We start from the raw sequence: 11,809 nt of genomic DNA on the forward strand, positions 1-11,809 counted from the left end.
GTATCTAATTTTGTATTAGCATTCTTAAAGAAGGCTCTCAAAATGTACAATCTTCAGAAACTCAGAAAAAAACATGGATTTGTCCCCAGAGGTGAAACCATTACCCAAATCTTATCCCAAATCCAAGACTTAAAAAATAATATTTAAAAAGATTTTATGTTTTTGCTTCTTAGTTTCTTTTCTACTAATCAGGACGTTGATTCTTCTTTCCCAAAACCGTAATACTTTAGGTATTCTTAGTCTCTTGGAATATTTAGGTTGAGGATAAAATGGATTTATCTCCTAAGGGCCCTACAAAGAACAGTGATGAATACAGTGTCAGTATCATCATGTTTAAAATTGTCCCCAGATTCTCTGACAGAGAAACAGTACTTGGCTACATTAAAATTGACCCCTTCTTTCTCACCAAGCTCCACACCTTCATAATCATATCCTTCTCTAAACAGTTTACAAGTATTAAGTATCTTCTTCCACCATTACCTCTCAGCTTCTCTTCCACCTTTGGTATTTCTATTCTATCTCTTCCATTTTTTTTTCTCTGCTCCTTTTTTCCTATTACTTTTCTTTTGTTTGTTGTTTTTGGTTTTGGTTTTCTTTGTGTTTGTTTTTGAGGTGGAGTTTCGCTCTTGTTACCCAGGCTGGACTGCATGGTGCGATCTCGGCTCACTGGAACCTCCGCCTCCTGGGACCAAGTAATTCTCCCACCTCAGCCTCCCAAAAAGCTCGGATTACAGGCATGCACCAGCACGTCCAGCTATTTTTTGTAATTTTAGTACAAATGGGGTTTCACCATGTTGGCTAGAGTGGCCTCGAATTCCTGACCTCAAGTGGTCTGCCCACCTCGGCCTCCCAAAGTGCTGGGATTATAGGTGCATTTTTCTCCTAGTCTAAGCCCTTATTCTCTCGTCATTGCTCTGGCCTTGAATTTATTTATACATTCATATATTTATCTATCTATTTGTTCATTCAATCAATTAACAAGTATGTACCAAGCACCAATAACATGTTATCATTGTACTAAGCATAGAGGAGACGGTTGGTGAACCAAGTCAACAGTCATGACCACCTTCATTATCTTATACTGTAGCAAAAAAAAAAAAAAAAAAAAAAAAAAAAAAAAAAAATGTATGTATAACTTCCATTGTTGAACACACAAATTGTTATAAGCTATACAAGACATTTTGGAAACTATGTATATAGGGAAGGAATCTTCCTCTGATGACAGTGAAGAGAAACTTCCTCAAAGAAGTAACTTTTGGGCTGAGTTTTAAAGGATGTGTTGGAATTAACTAAGCAGAAAGCTAGAGCCACCACGAAGAGGAAAGGAAACAGCAAAGCCCAGAAGATGAAAGGATTATGACAATTAAAAAACCAGAGGAGCTGGGTTCAGTAATGAGTGCCTATAATCCCAGCTACTCAGGAAATGGAAATGAGCAGGAAGACCACTTGAACCCAGGAGTTTCAGGCTAGACTGGGCAATACAGCAAAACCCCGTCTCTAGAAGAATTAATTAATTAATTAATTAACTAACCAGAGGAAGGCTTCTGTGGCTAGACTCAAAGGGATATAGGCTGAGCTGGTTGAGGCTATTGAGACAGGTAATAATTAAACCACTTAGGGCCAAAAGAGCTTGTTAAAGATGCTGGTCTTTACTTACTAGGAAAGTAACATGATAAAATGTTCCTTCTTACTGTAATTTTATATATATGTTTCACTCCTTGCTCCATGATTCTATTATTCATGGCCTTTAAGCAAAGCAGGGTGACAAGGTGGACTTCTGGACAAGTATCACTGTTTATAGTCCCAGGAAGGCTTGTTTCCCCCCAAAACACAGTTGCATTCTCAATTAACCTAGATTATCTTTCTAGGACTCTAAGGAATATATAGAATGCTTAGTTCCTTGTCATTGTGAGCATTTATTTATTTATTTATTTATTTATTTATTTATTGAGACAGAGTCTTGCTGTGTCACCCAGGCTGGAGTGCAGTGGTGCAATCTCGGCTCACTGCAACCTCCGTTCGAACTATTCTCCTGCCTCAGCCTCCCCAGTAGCTGAGACTACACGTGTGCCCCACCATGTCCAGCTAATTTTTGTATTTTTAGTAGAGACCGGGTTTCATGATGTTGGCCAGGCTGGTCTTGAACTCCTGATCTCAGGTGATCCATCCACCGCAGCCTCCCAAACTGCTGGGATTACAGGCGTGAGCCACTGCGCCTGACCCATGAGCACTTATTTCTGAGTGCTTACATGTGCTATTAATTCCCTAATATATATATTCTAAAAATATGTATATTTTTGCAGTACATTTCCATGATAGCTTATAATACCGTAAGTTACAACATCTTAAAATATAGAATAAAATGGGTCCTTGACAAAATTCCACATTATATTTTCAAGTCATTACTATAATATGAACCTCTGAAGTTTTACAATGATTTAGTTTCAAAATCAAAACTTAAAATTCAATTAGATAACAGTTAAAAGGGAGCAACTCAGTTAAACAGGCTTTATTGAAAAACACATTTATTCCATGAACTTGAGTGAATAAAAAATGCAAAAGGATCAGTAAGTAGGTTGATAGGAGGAAGGCAGCAGTAAAGTACAGAAGGATGGCATATGGGGGGACCTTATAACTGCAATTTCATTCATTTATCTCAGCACCAAGGAAAACACTCTCTCCCCTGCCTCTTTCACATACATAAACATGACAATGGAGAGCAACAAGAATATCTGGTAGATTTTTGGTTTCCATTTTCTACCCCTATCAATAAATGACTATTGGAACCTGTGGCTCTGTGGAACAAGATTATCATGAACAGGAATGCATATATGCATCTATTAGATTTTAGACCCTTTAGCAAGTGGTAGTTTCCCACATTACACATGCGAGGCACATATATTTTCAAGATTGCAGGAATGTATATCCTTCTATGTTTTATTCCTTACAGACATTATCCTGGCTTAAGCAAGTTAACAATGGGTCCGGAAACCAGTAATTCTAAAATCCAGACTACTGTAGCAGGAAAACACCATATAAACCTATATGTCTCTCCTACATTCTTAATCACCCTACAGTATCAAATATCATGGATAAAAAAGATGTCCTGTGTCCCTAGGTTGCTCCCCCTATATGTGCTCACACACTTTTTCAAAGCTTCTAAACCATGTTCCCCTATACATACCTTCCCCCCAGGAAGGAATCACTTCTTTATTATAAAGAAGTTTGGAAATGCTGAAGTATCTGAAAACATCTCATTCATTTCTATCAAATAACAACTAAAGGGAAAATAGGCAAACAAAGCAAAATCAGTGGTACAAGTGTTTAATGATATTACGACTTATGACTACAATATCCAAGATTGCAAATTAACAGCAAGGGAAGAAATGGAAGAAAGAATAACCAAACATAAACAAAAACAAAACAATATAAAATTGTAAAATTGGTTGGGCTTTTATCTATTCTATTAATTTCCTAACATGGTGGTTCTGGTTAGAATTTACTCCTTAAATGCAAGATCAACATATGCTGAAGGAATACTTTGTATTCTCAATGGGAAAATAACTGCTATGTGTATTAAAAATTGGACATCATTTATACAGTAGCAAGGTGTGATAGAAAGAATGAGTTTTGGAATTACAAAGTGTGTATTCAAATACCAGCTCTGCCACTAATTAATAGTGTGACTTTGAACAATTTATAATATGTACAAGAAGCGTAGTTTCCTTATCTATGAAATAGAAGCAAAAGGTTGAACTTATGGAGTTACTGTGAATATCACCAATGGGTTATTTATAGGAAAGAGTAGACATTCTAACACAAAGTGGCTTTATTATTAAAATTATATTTTCTACTGTGGTGCTTAAGTTGACTCCATCACTTATGTATCATGAAGGAATTAAAACTATTTATGAAGCAAACTTTAAATTTGAAAAAAATATTTCCAGCAGTTTCATGTTTGATGATTTATTACTTGGAAAGTATCATATGAAAAGTATAAATGTCAGTCAGGCACTACAGTTTTCTTAGCTTCCATGACAATATGAGGACCAGAAAACAAGTTGAAAGAATTCTTTGAGCTTAGTGAGAATCCAAAAACAATCCTAGAAGGAAAACGATAAGAGGTAACTGATGTTGAAATAAACTGATGTAGCAGGAAACAAAGTATATCAAGAAATAGACTTAACAAAGAAATCAAGCAACAGACTTTCTTGAGACAGGCGACAGGATTTTAGAGCCAGCCAATGTGACATACCACACAGCCCAGACAAAACAGCCTCTATGTTGAATTTTTATTCCTCTGAGTTTAAAAAAAAAAAAAAAAAAAAAGGCTGAGCTATCTACTAATTACCATAGACATCAAAAGAAAAACAAACACATTAATGAGTAATTAGCTTATTAAAGTCAGGTTAAAGAAAGAAAAAATAATACTTGAAATGCCAGACTCCATGCAGTTTTGAGGGCTGCTGACACTATGGTCTCTGATTGACACCCCCTGGAGTTGCATAGTACACAGCCTACATGACCATGGGGGTGGCCCTGAGTGTGCCCACCTATGAAAATTGTTATACAGCATATAGAAAGAAAAGAAATAGAAAGACGTATTTTGAGGTGAGTATCATAATTTGCCTTGCAAAAGGCTTTCATTTTATAAAACACCATATGACCTGTAGTCTTTAAATGGCAAATACCCACAATGCACTTAAAATGATTTCATTTACAAAACATCACAGGGAACATACTTTTCAGGAACATATCTCTAATTTAGTCAGAGATTAGAATTAACAATAGGTTAGAAAAAAAGCCTCATGGATAGGAACTTGCCCAGCAGGAACCAAGACGTAGGATCCAAGTGTTAGGTATGGTAAGATTTAGGCAGGAAGTATATATAAGGTGAATAATAAATACAAGCCTAGAACAAAGCCTGAGTTAGAACTAGTAGAAAAAAAAAATTAAGTTGAGGGGCCAAGCTGGAAAAAGCAATTACTACAGATGTTAAAACTGGCTCTTCCCAGGATGACTAATGATAAACTCACTAGTTCTCTAATTCTCTTAACAGGGAGAAATTGCTAACCAATGACCTTCACGTATCACAAAGCCAGCAAGTGAATCAAAGGTGGGCCAACAGATTAATCTTATTTGGTTTAAGCATTCCACCTGTTAGCCAAGGAAAGAAATGAAGAAGTAAATCTATAGATTTTTTTTCATTTGTTTCCTTCCTTCCTTCCACTAATCTAGTCTGTGACTCACTCATCGATGGCTATGAGTAACATGGCATCAGAAGACACCTCTACAGCATTTCATATTTTCAACAAAATAGTGTAACTAATTTTACAGTTTTAAATCATTCCTTCAAGGAGGTAGATTAAAGAGGAGATAAAAATCCACCAAAATTAGCAGACCACCCAAACATACTGAGATATAAAACTAGAGCTATTCATATCTCAATGAATAAAAGTGACACCCACTTAGGATATGTAGACTAAGAAGTTCATGACAGAAATATGTGCAGAACCTGCATGTGGGCAAAAAAACAATGCAAAATAAAAGTAGTAAATGACAAACCATAAACCCAGGATGTGAAGTATGCTTATATTACCGGAAAGAAAATAAAAGGAAAAGGAATGAGAATTTGTAAATGATAAAATAGAATCTAGAATGCCAGGGCAATCAATTTTTTATTTTCAATGGCAACAAAGAGATGAACTGCCACAGCCCAGAGACAAGAGATTTTGTTTGAGTAAGCTAAGAAATCATTTACCCAAAGAAATACCCTTTTGAATGAAAAAATTAACCAGTAAATCTTCAATGAACAGTGAAAGAACTATGTCCCAACATCCCTCTGATCACATGAAGAACTGAAGCCATGGGTGGAGACAACTCAGAACCTTGGAAGATCAGCCGGCTGGTGCCAGGAACATTCCCCAGCATCATTTGATAGTGTCCATGGTACCTTCATCTTTATTTTGGAGTTCCAAAAGTAAGGGCAAGGTCAGGTGCCAGAAGTAGATCTGAGGTTAAAACACAAGAATTTGGAGTCTCTAAATTATTATCTGAGAAAGAAGTGATAGTTACCAGACGGACTGCAGGAACTTTTCTCTGCTTCATTCACTCCTCTATTCTGAGCACTTAGAATAGGGCCTTACCCAGTAGGCACTCAGTGACATGTCTTATTTATGTTAAAAGAATAAATTATTTTTTCCTTGGTCTCTTCCACTGCTATTTAATGCCATTTCCTCATATTCTGCTCACATAAAGTCCCTCATGCCAACAGAGAATAGCTGTTTGAGATGCTACACAAAGCAGCCTTCCAAAATTTTAAGCCTGACATTAAGTTGCCCCCTCAGTCTTCCGTTCACACTGCCTACCTGTTTCTTTTTTTTTTTCCTGCTACCTACAAATCTAACACTTGAGATGCACTTCATATAATATTTAAATGATATTTAACATCCGGAGTGCTTTTCATCTTTAGAGCTTCTTGAAAATAAAGTTAATTTAATAAGAAGATTGCAGCGAAGGAACACGCTCTTATCTAAAGCACCACACGTGAGTAACAAGGATAGAGAAAATAATTGGACAAGTATATACTTTCATATGGAAACATTCTTGCTTGACCATGCTCTGCTGTCATAAAAACTGTTTAAATGCCAAATTTGAACAGGGCAAGCTCAGTGAACCACATCCCTTTTATGTTGAAGACTTTCCTCAAACTGAAAGTAGCCGGCTGTGTTTCCAATTGGCTAAATGTTCATAATAAAGAAAGAAGAAAAAATCTTTTTTAAAAACTAAAAAAAAAATGTTCATGTTGACTCTCAGGGAGTGTCACATAATATCTTCTCAAGGTCATGCTATATGTTTTAGTTAATGTCTTTACTGGGCTGCCAAGTAAATATATTTTGAAGCACATTAAATTCATGATCTACAGGGGGGAAGAAGTAGAAGGGAGGATGCTTCTGCTTCCAAGCATCATTATTCAGGTTGATGACTAAAGCATGAGACAATTTCAGAATATACATGTCTGTCTAGAAGGGGGCCACATCTCCCAATTTAGGTAGTTCAATCAATTACCCATTACCTTATACTTCATGCATTTATGTTTTGAATATTTTTATGTAGCAAGAATCCCTCTAGCTACCTTTGTTTCTCTCCCTCCCTTCCTCCTTTCCTCCCTTCCTTCCTTCTTTCCTCTCTCCCTCCTCTCTCTCCCTCCCTTCCTCTCTCTCTCTCTCTCTCTTGTTTTTCTGGTTTTGTCTGGAGAATGGATTTACTGAAAAGCTAGAAAAAATTTACCTTACACTTAAACCCAAATAAATGTTTCCAAATATAAGTAACCATTGTCATAAAGTTTATTACATATACGGAAACCATAATAAAAATAACACCTACCATTACTTTTATGCATGTGTTATCAGTTAGCTGTTGCTGTCACAAACCACCCCCACAACATAGTGATTAAAAATAATAATCTTGTTGTTGTTTTCACAAGTCTAAACAGACTCTCAAGGTTCAGCTGGAAAGTCCCATTGATATTGGCCCAGCTCAACTGATCTCAACTGTGTTCACTCATACATTCAGCATAGACCGGTAAGGGCCTGCCTGGTCCATGACTAGGCTCTACTCCACAGGGTGTCTCGTTTACCTCTAGGGTAATTCCAGGCATATCTTGATGATGGCAGCAGGAATCCAAAAGAGAGTACAGAACATGCTAGGCCTTTCAACGCTAAGGTAGCACTCTATGGAACAAAATAAGTCTCAAGGGGTGGGAAACAATTCCACCTCTTGATAGGAAAAATTGCAAATCATATCGTAAGAGACAGGGATACAATGAAATATAACAAACTAGGGCAATTTAGGCATTCCATCTGCTACATATTCCTATTATGTCCAAAGACATTACATACTTTAAACACATTGCTTAAAATATATGCAACCCCATGAGATAGGAAGAATTAATGCTTAAAGATGATAACCTCCTAATATCACACAGCTAACCTTCATAAAAAGAAAAAAATCAATTTACATTTTGCAAAGGGCATTTGTATAATCTCTCCTTTTAATTTAGACTATGGAAGTGGGATTTAGACAATGAAATTTAGACAAAGCAGAATGTATTCCACGTTACAAACGGTGCTTAGAAAGGTAGAGTGAATTGGGAAAACTTCAGTCTTCCCTCTCCATGACAAGTGCTCCTTCCACAACATCTTGATGCTTCATAATCCCAAGTAAACAATGATTTGCAGCATTTCCAAACACCACAGAACCAAATTATATCTTCAAGTAGGTCTACATACATGTCACAATCTCAAAAGTAGCTGATTTTGCTAAAAGTAATCCAAAAAAGGCCACTAGATTATGTGGAAGTCTTAACACCAAATGACCAAGTTTCTGAAGCCTTTTTAAAAAACAAACATGATGTATGTTCATGTTCATTAGCCCAAACCAAACTTTCCAGGTCAATCACTTTTTTTTTCACCCCCCTTTGAATACAACCAAATTACGATAATAAGTTCCCATTTCACCTTGGAAAAATTAGTCTATTTCTCACATTCCAATTTTCTCATTAATAAAATGAGTAAATTGAACTATACAGACTTCAAGAACACTTTTACGGACTATTCTCAAACTGTAGATAATCAACACCTATAAAAATTATCAGTTATTACTATTTTTAACAATTCCATTTAAATTACCATTAAGCTCTATAACTCGGCTTTTTCTTCAATTTTTACAGTTTGTCAATGCTGCAATTTATGTCACCAAAAAAAAATAAACAAAGCAAAGGAAATGCGACTTCCATTTATTATTTTAAGTGATCCATAAAGGCATCTACATGATGAAATAGGAATGGTTCAGGTCACATATGTAGAACCACGGATTAATATAAACACACTGAAACTTAACAACCTTCTCACCCTTGCCAAACTTGAAATTTTATAACGAATGTAAAAAATGAAATTAAAATAACTCCCCAGAAAGTAAAGAGATCCAGAAAATTGTTGTTCTTCTGGGATACTGATTGGAAAGACCTGCATTTGCACTAAGATAGTTCATGATTAGTACGGTTGGCACTTCATTTCCAGAATATCTTAGCATTAAGCAACAAGTTAAAAGTAACATTATATACTGAGGCACACTAGCTAAAGTCAGGGGTTTTAGAAAGATTGTCTGCATCCTGGCTTCACCACTTTCTAGGCAATGCCAATTTTCTCATTTATCATATAGGGCTACTAACAATGCCTACCGAATACAGCTTTTTTGAGAATTAAATGAGATCAGACACACAGCATAGCACTTGGCCCATAAGAAAGACTATAAAAATGGCAAATTGTTGTGTATGACAATGATAATATAATTGTAGCTTATAACTTTAAACGGTTTTCACATAGACTCCCTCATTTGGTTTTTATATACACACAAATTTCAACTACAGACAGAGAAATCATTGTTGTCTCCCCAGAGTTTCAAATGAGGTTAAGTTCCTTGTACCAACTCATAAAGCTAGCAAAAAAGTAGAACTAAAATCTGAACCAAGATTTCTGAGTGCAGGTCTACTACTCTCCCTGCTGCATCACAGTCCTACAATAAAATGTTCCTTCACAATCAATTCACTTTCATAGATAATTACATAGAAGTCCATTGAAATTCTAATTACATCTTGAGAAATGAATATATACACATGGATCACCCTGCTGGAGAACTGAGCAAAAACAATTATAAATCAAATTCCAGTGAAGTGAATCATATTTTCCCACTGCAACTTATAAGAAAACAAGAATACAATTTAAGCTGATATCTGTTGATAAGCAAAATCAAAATCTAGAATGCTATATTTTGGTAATATTTTAATATCTAAGCATACTATTCATATTCAAACCTCTGGTTGTTCACTCTGTCATTAAATTTTTCAATCCAACCTGTGCCTAGTTCATAGAAATATCTAACAGCTCCAAATTATAAACAAAATGAATTTATTAATTTTCTTTAGCCTTTGCCAACACTAATATAATTTTAAAAAACAGGTTTCAAACTATAACTTTGCATTATATCATTAGGTGTTTAAGTTGAAAATACATCAAATATATTTTCTATTGAAATGAAAACTCTGCTGTACATATATAAAATTAATCCTATCTCATTTGCCTTGTAAATGCAGTAGTCTAGGTATGTAATATCATCTGAAAATGGGAAAGTATACATTTCAATTTTTACAAGACGGTACTTCATCAGTTTCATTATCAACTTCATACTTCAAGAAATGCATTAAAATTAAAAATATTTAAGAATGTTTCTTATTAAAGAGCAGTGTTGAATCATAATCTAGTGATTTTTAGCACAAGCAACAGATGAAAGAGTCATCAGACAGATGGTTAAAATAGCTACAATAAAGTGTACAAAATATATGATTATAATAATTAAATATTTTAATTGTTAGTAATTACTGTAAATTACTTTAAAAACTAATATAATCAAATTTGAGTAAACTGACTTGTTTATACCCATTTCTACTTGATATCCTGGCAATAAAATGGATCTCAAAACATATTCTTATGGTTCATAAAAAGCTAACAAATGTTTTAAAAATAGTGTAAGGAAATTTAATGTAATATTATTTAGTTATTCCCAGTGTTTTTCTGAAAACAACTATTTTCTAGTTCGTATGATTAAAATAGGTAGGAAGTGTTGCTAGATAAATTAAAATAAAATATGGCAACAAGATAACTACCCAGGCTTATGCTGATTTCAAATAATTCAAACAAAAGTATAAAACAAATATCAATGAAAAGCAACCAATAAGGACACCACAACCTTAAAAGTTGTTTTTCAATTTAAAACTCTGTATTTGCCTTTGTTCAAAATCTCCATATTAATTATGAAAAAATAAAACAATTTTAAAATTATTAATAACTTTCCAAGCATTCCAAAATACATGCCAATTAATTGGCATGGCATTGTCTCCAGTCTTAACAATTTCCAGTTTTTTTAATATGATGTGATTTCCAGTGCTAGTCATAGGTTTATTGGTCTTGGATAGACAGAGACCAAATAAAGAACAGATCAACACCAAAGAGAAAGTTTTATAAGGTCTCTAAAACAGAGTCTGGCTAATATTTATTGAGTGCCAATTTTGAACAATGTAATAAGATATTCTAAATAATTAAAAACATTAAGTAGAAGAAAAAATCCATTAGTCCATGTTGTGAGAGAGAGATACCACACATTTGCCACCATTGCAGATATTCAAATGCCATTGGATCAATCACATCCTTAGAGTCAATAAGAAAATAGTCAGAACACCTGATAAAATTTAAGCAAGACCCTCAATACATAAGCAGAAATAAGAAATACAAAATTAATATAAGCATATTCAGTCTGTTAGGTGCATTTAAATGTATTATTGCTATGACTTTGGTATATACAAGAAACACTTGAAAGCAAACTGTGAACTTAAGAATTTCTAACATTCGTAAGGCTTCTTTACATTTCAGTTCCAAATAGACTTTTAATAAATAGAAACTTGAGCTATATTTTCAGATTTTCTTATTTTAGTCATAATATACATATTGATGTTTTTATTATGACAGGTTATAGGTTTTGTTTTCGTTTATTTGGTGGCAATGATTTTAAATAACCATTCCTGTTCACTCTTGACTTAGTTTTGTTGATCTGGGTGCTAATTATTATTATTACTCTCACTGTTTTCCATCTGTCATCTCATTTGCAGGGTCTTAGACTGCTTAAGCTTACAAAAACACAAAACATTCGGGGTTGCTTCACTGTTGAGTTTTTCTATATCATTAATACCATGATC

The sequence above is a fragment of the Mandrillus leucophaeus genome, unplaced genomic scaffold (assembly GCF_000951045.1).
Source record: "Mandrillus leucophaeus isolate KB7577 unplaced genomic scaffold, Mleu.le_1.0 Scaffold635, whole genome shotgun sequence".
Lineage (NCBI taxonomy): Eukaryota > Metazoa > Chordata > Mammalia > Primates > Cercopithecidae > Mandrillus > Mandrillus leucophaeus.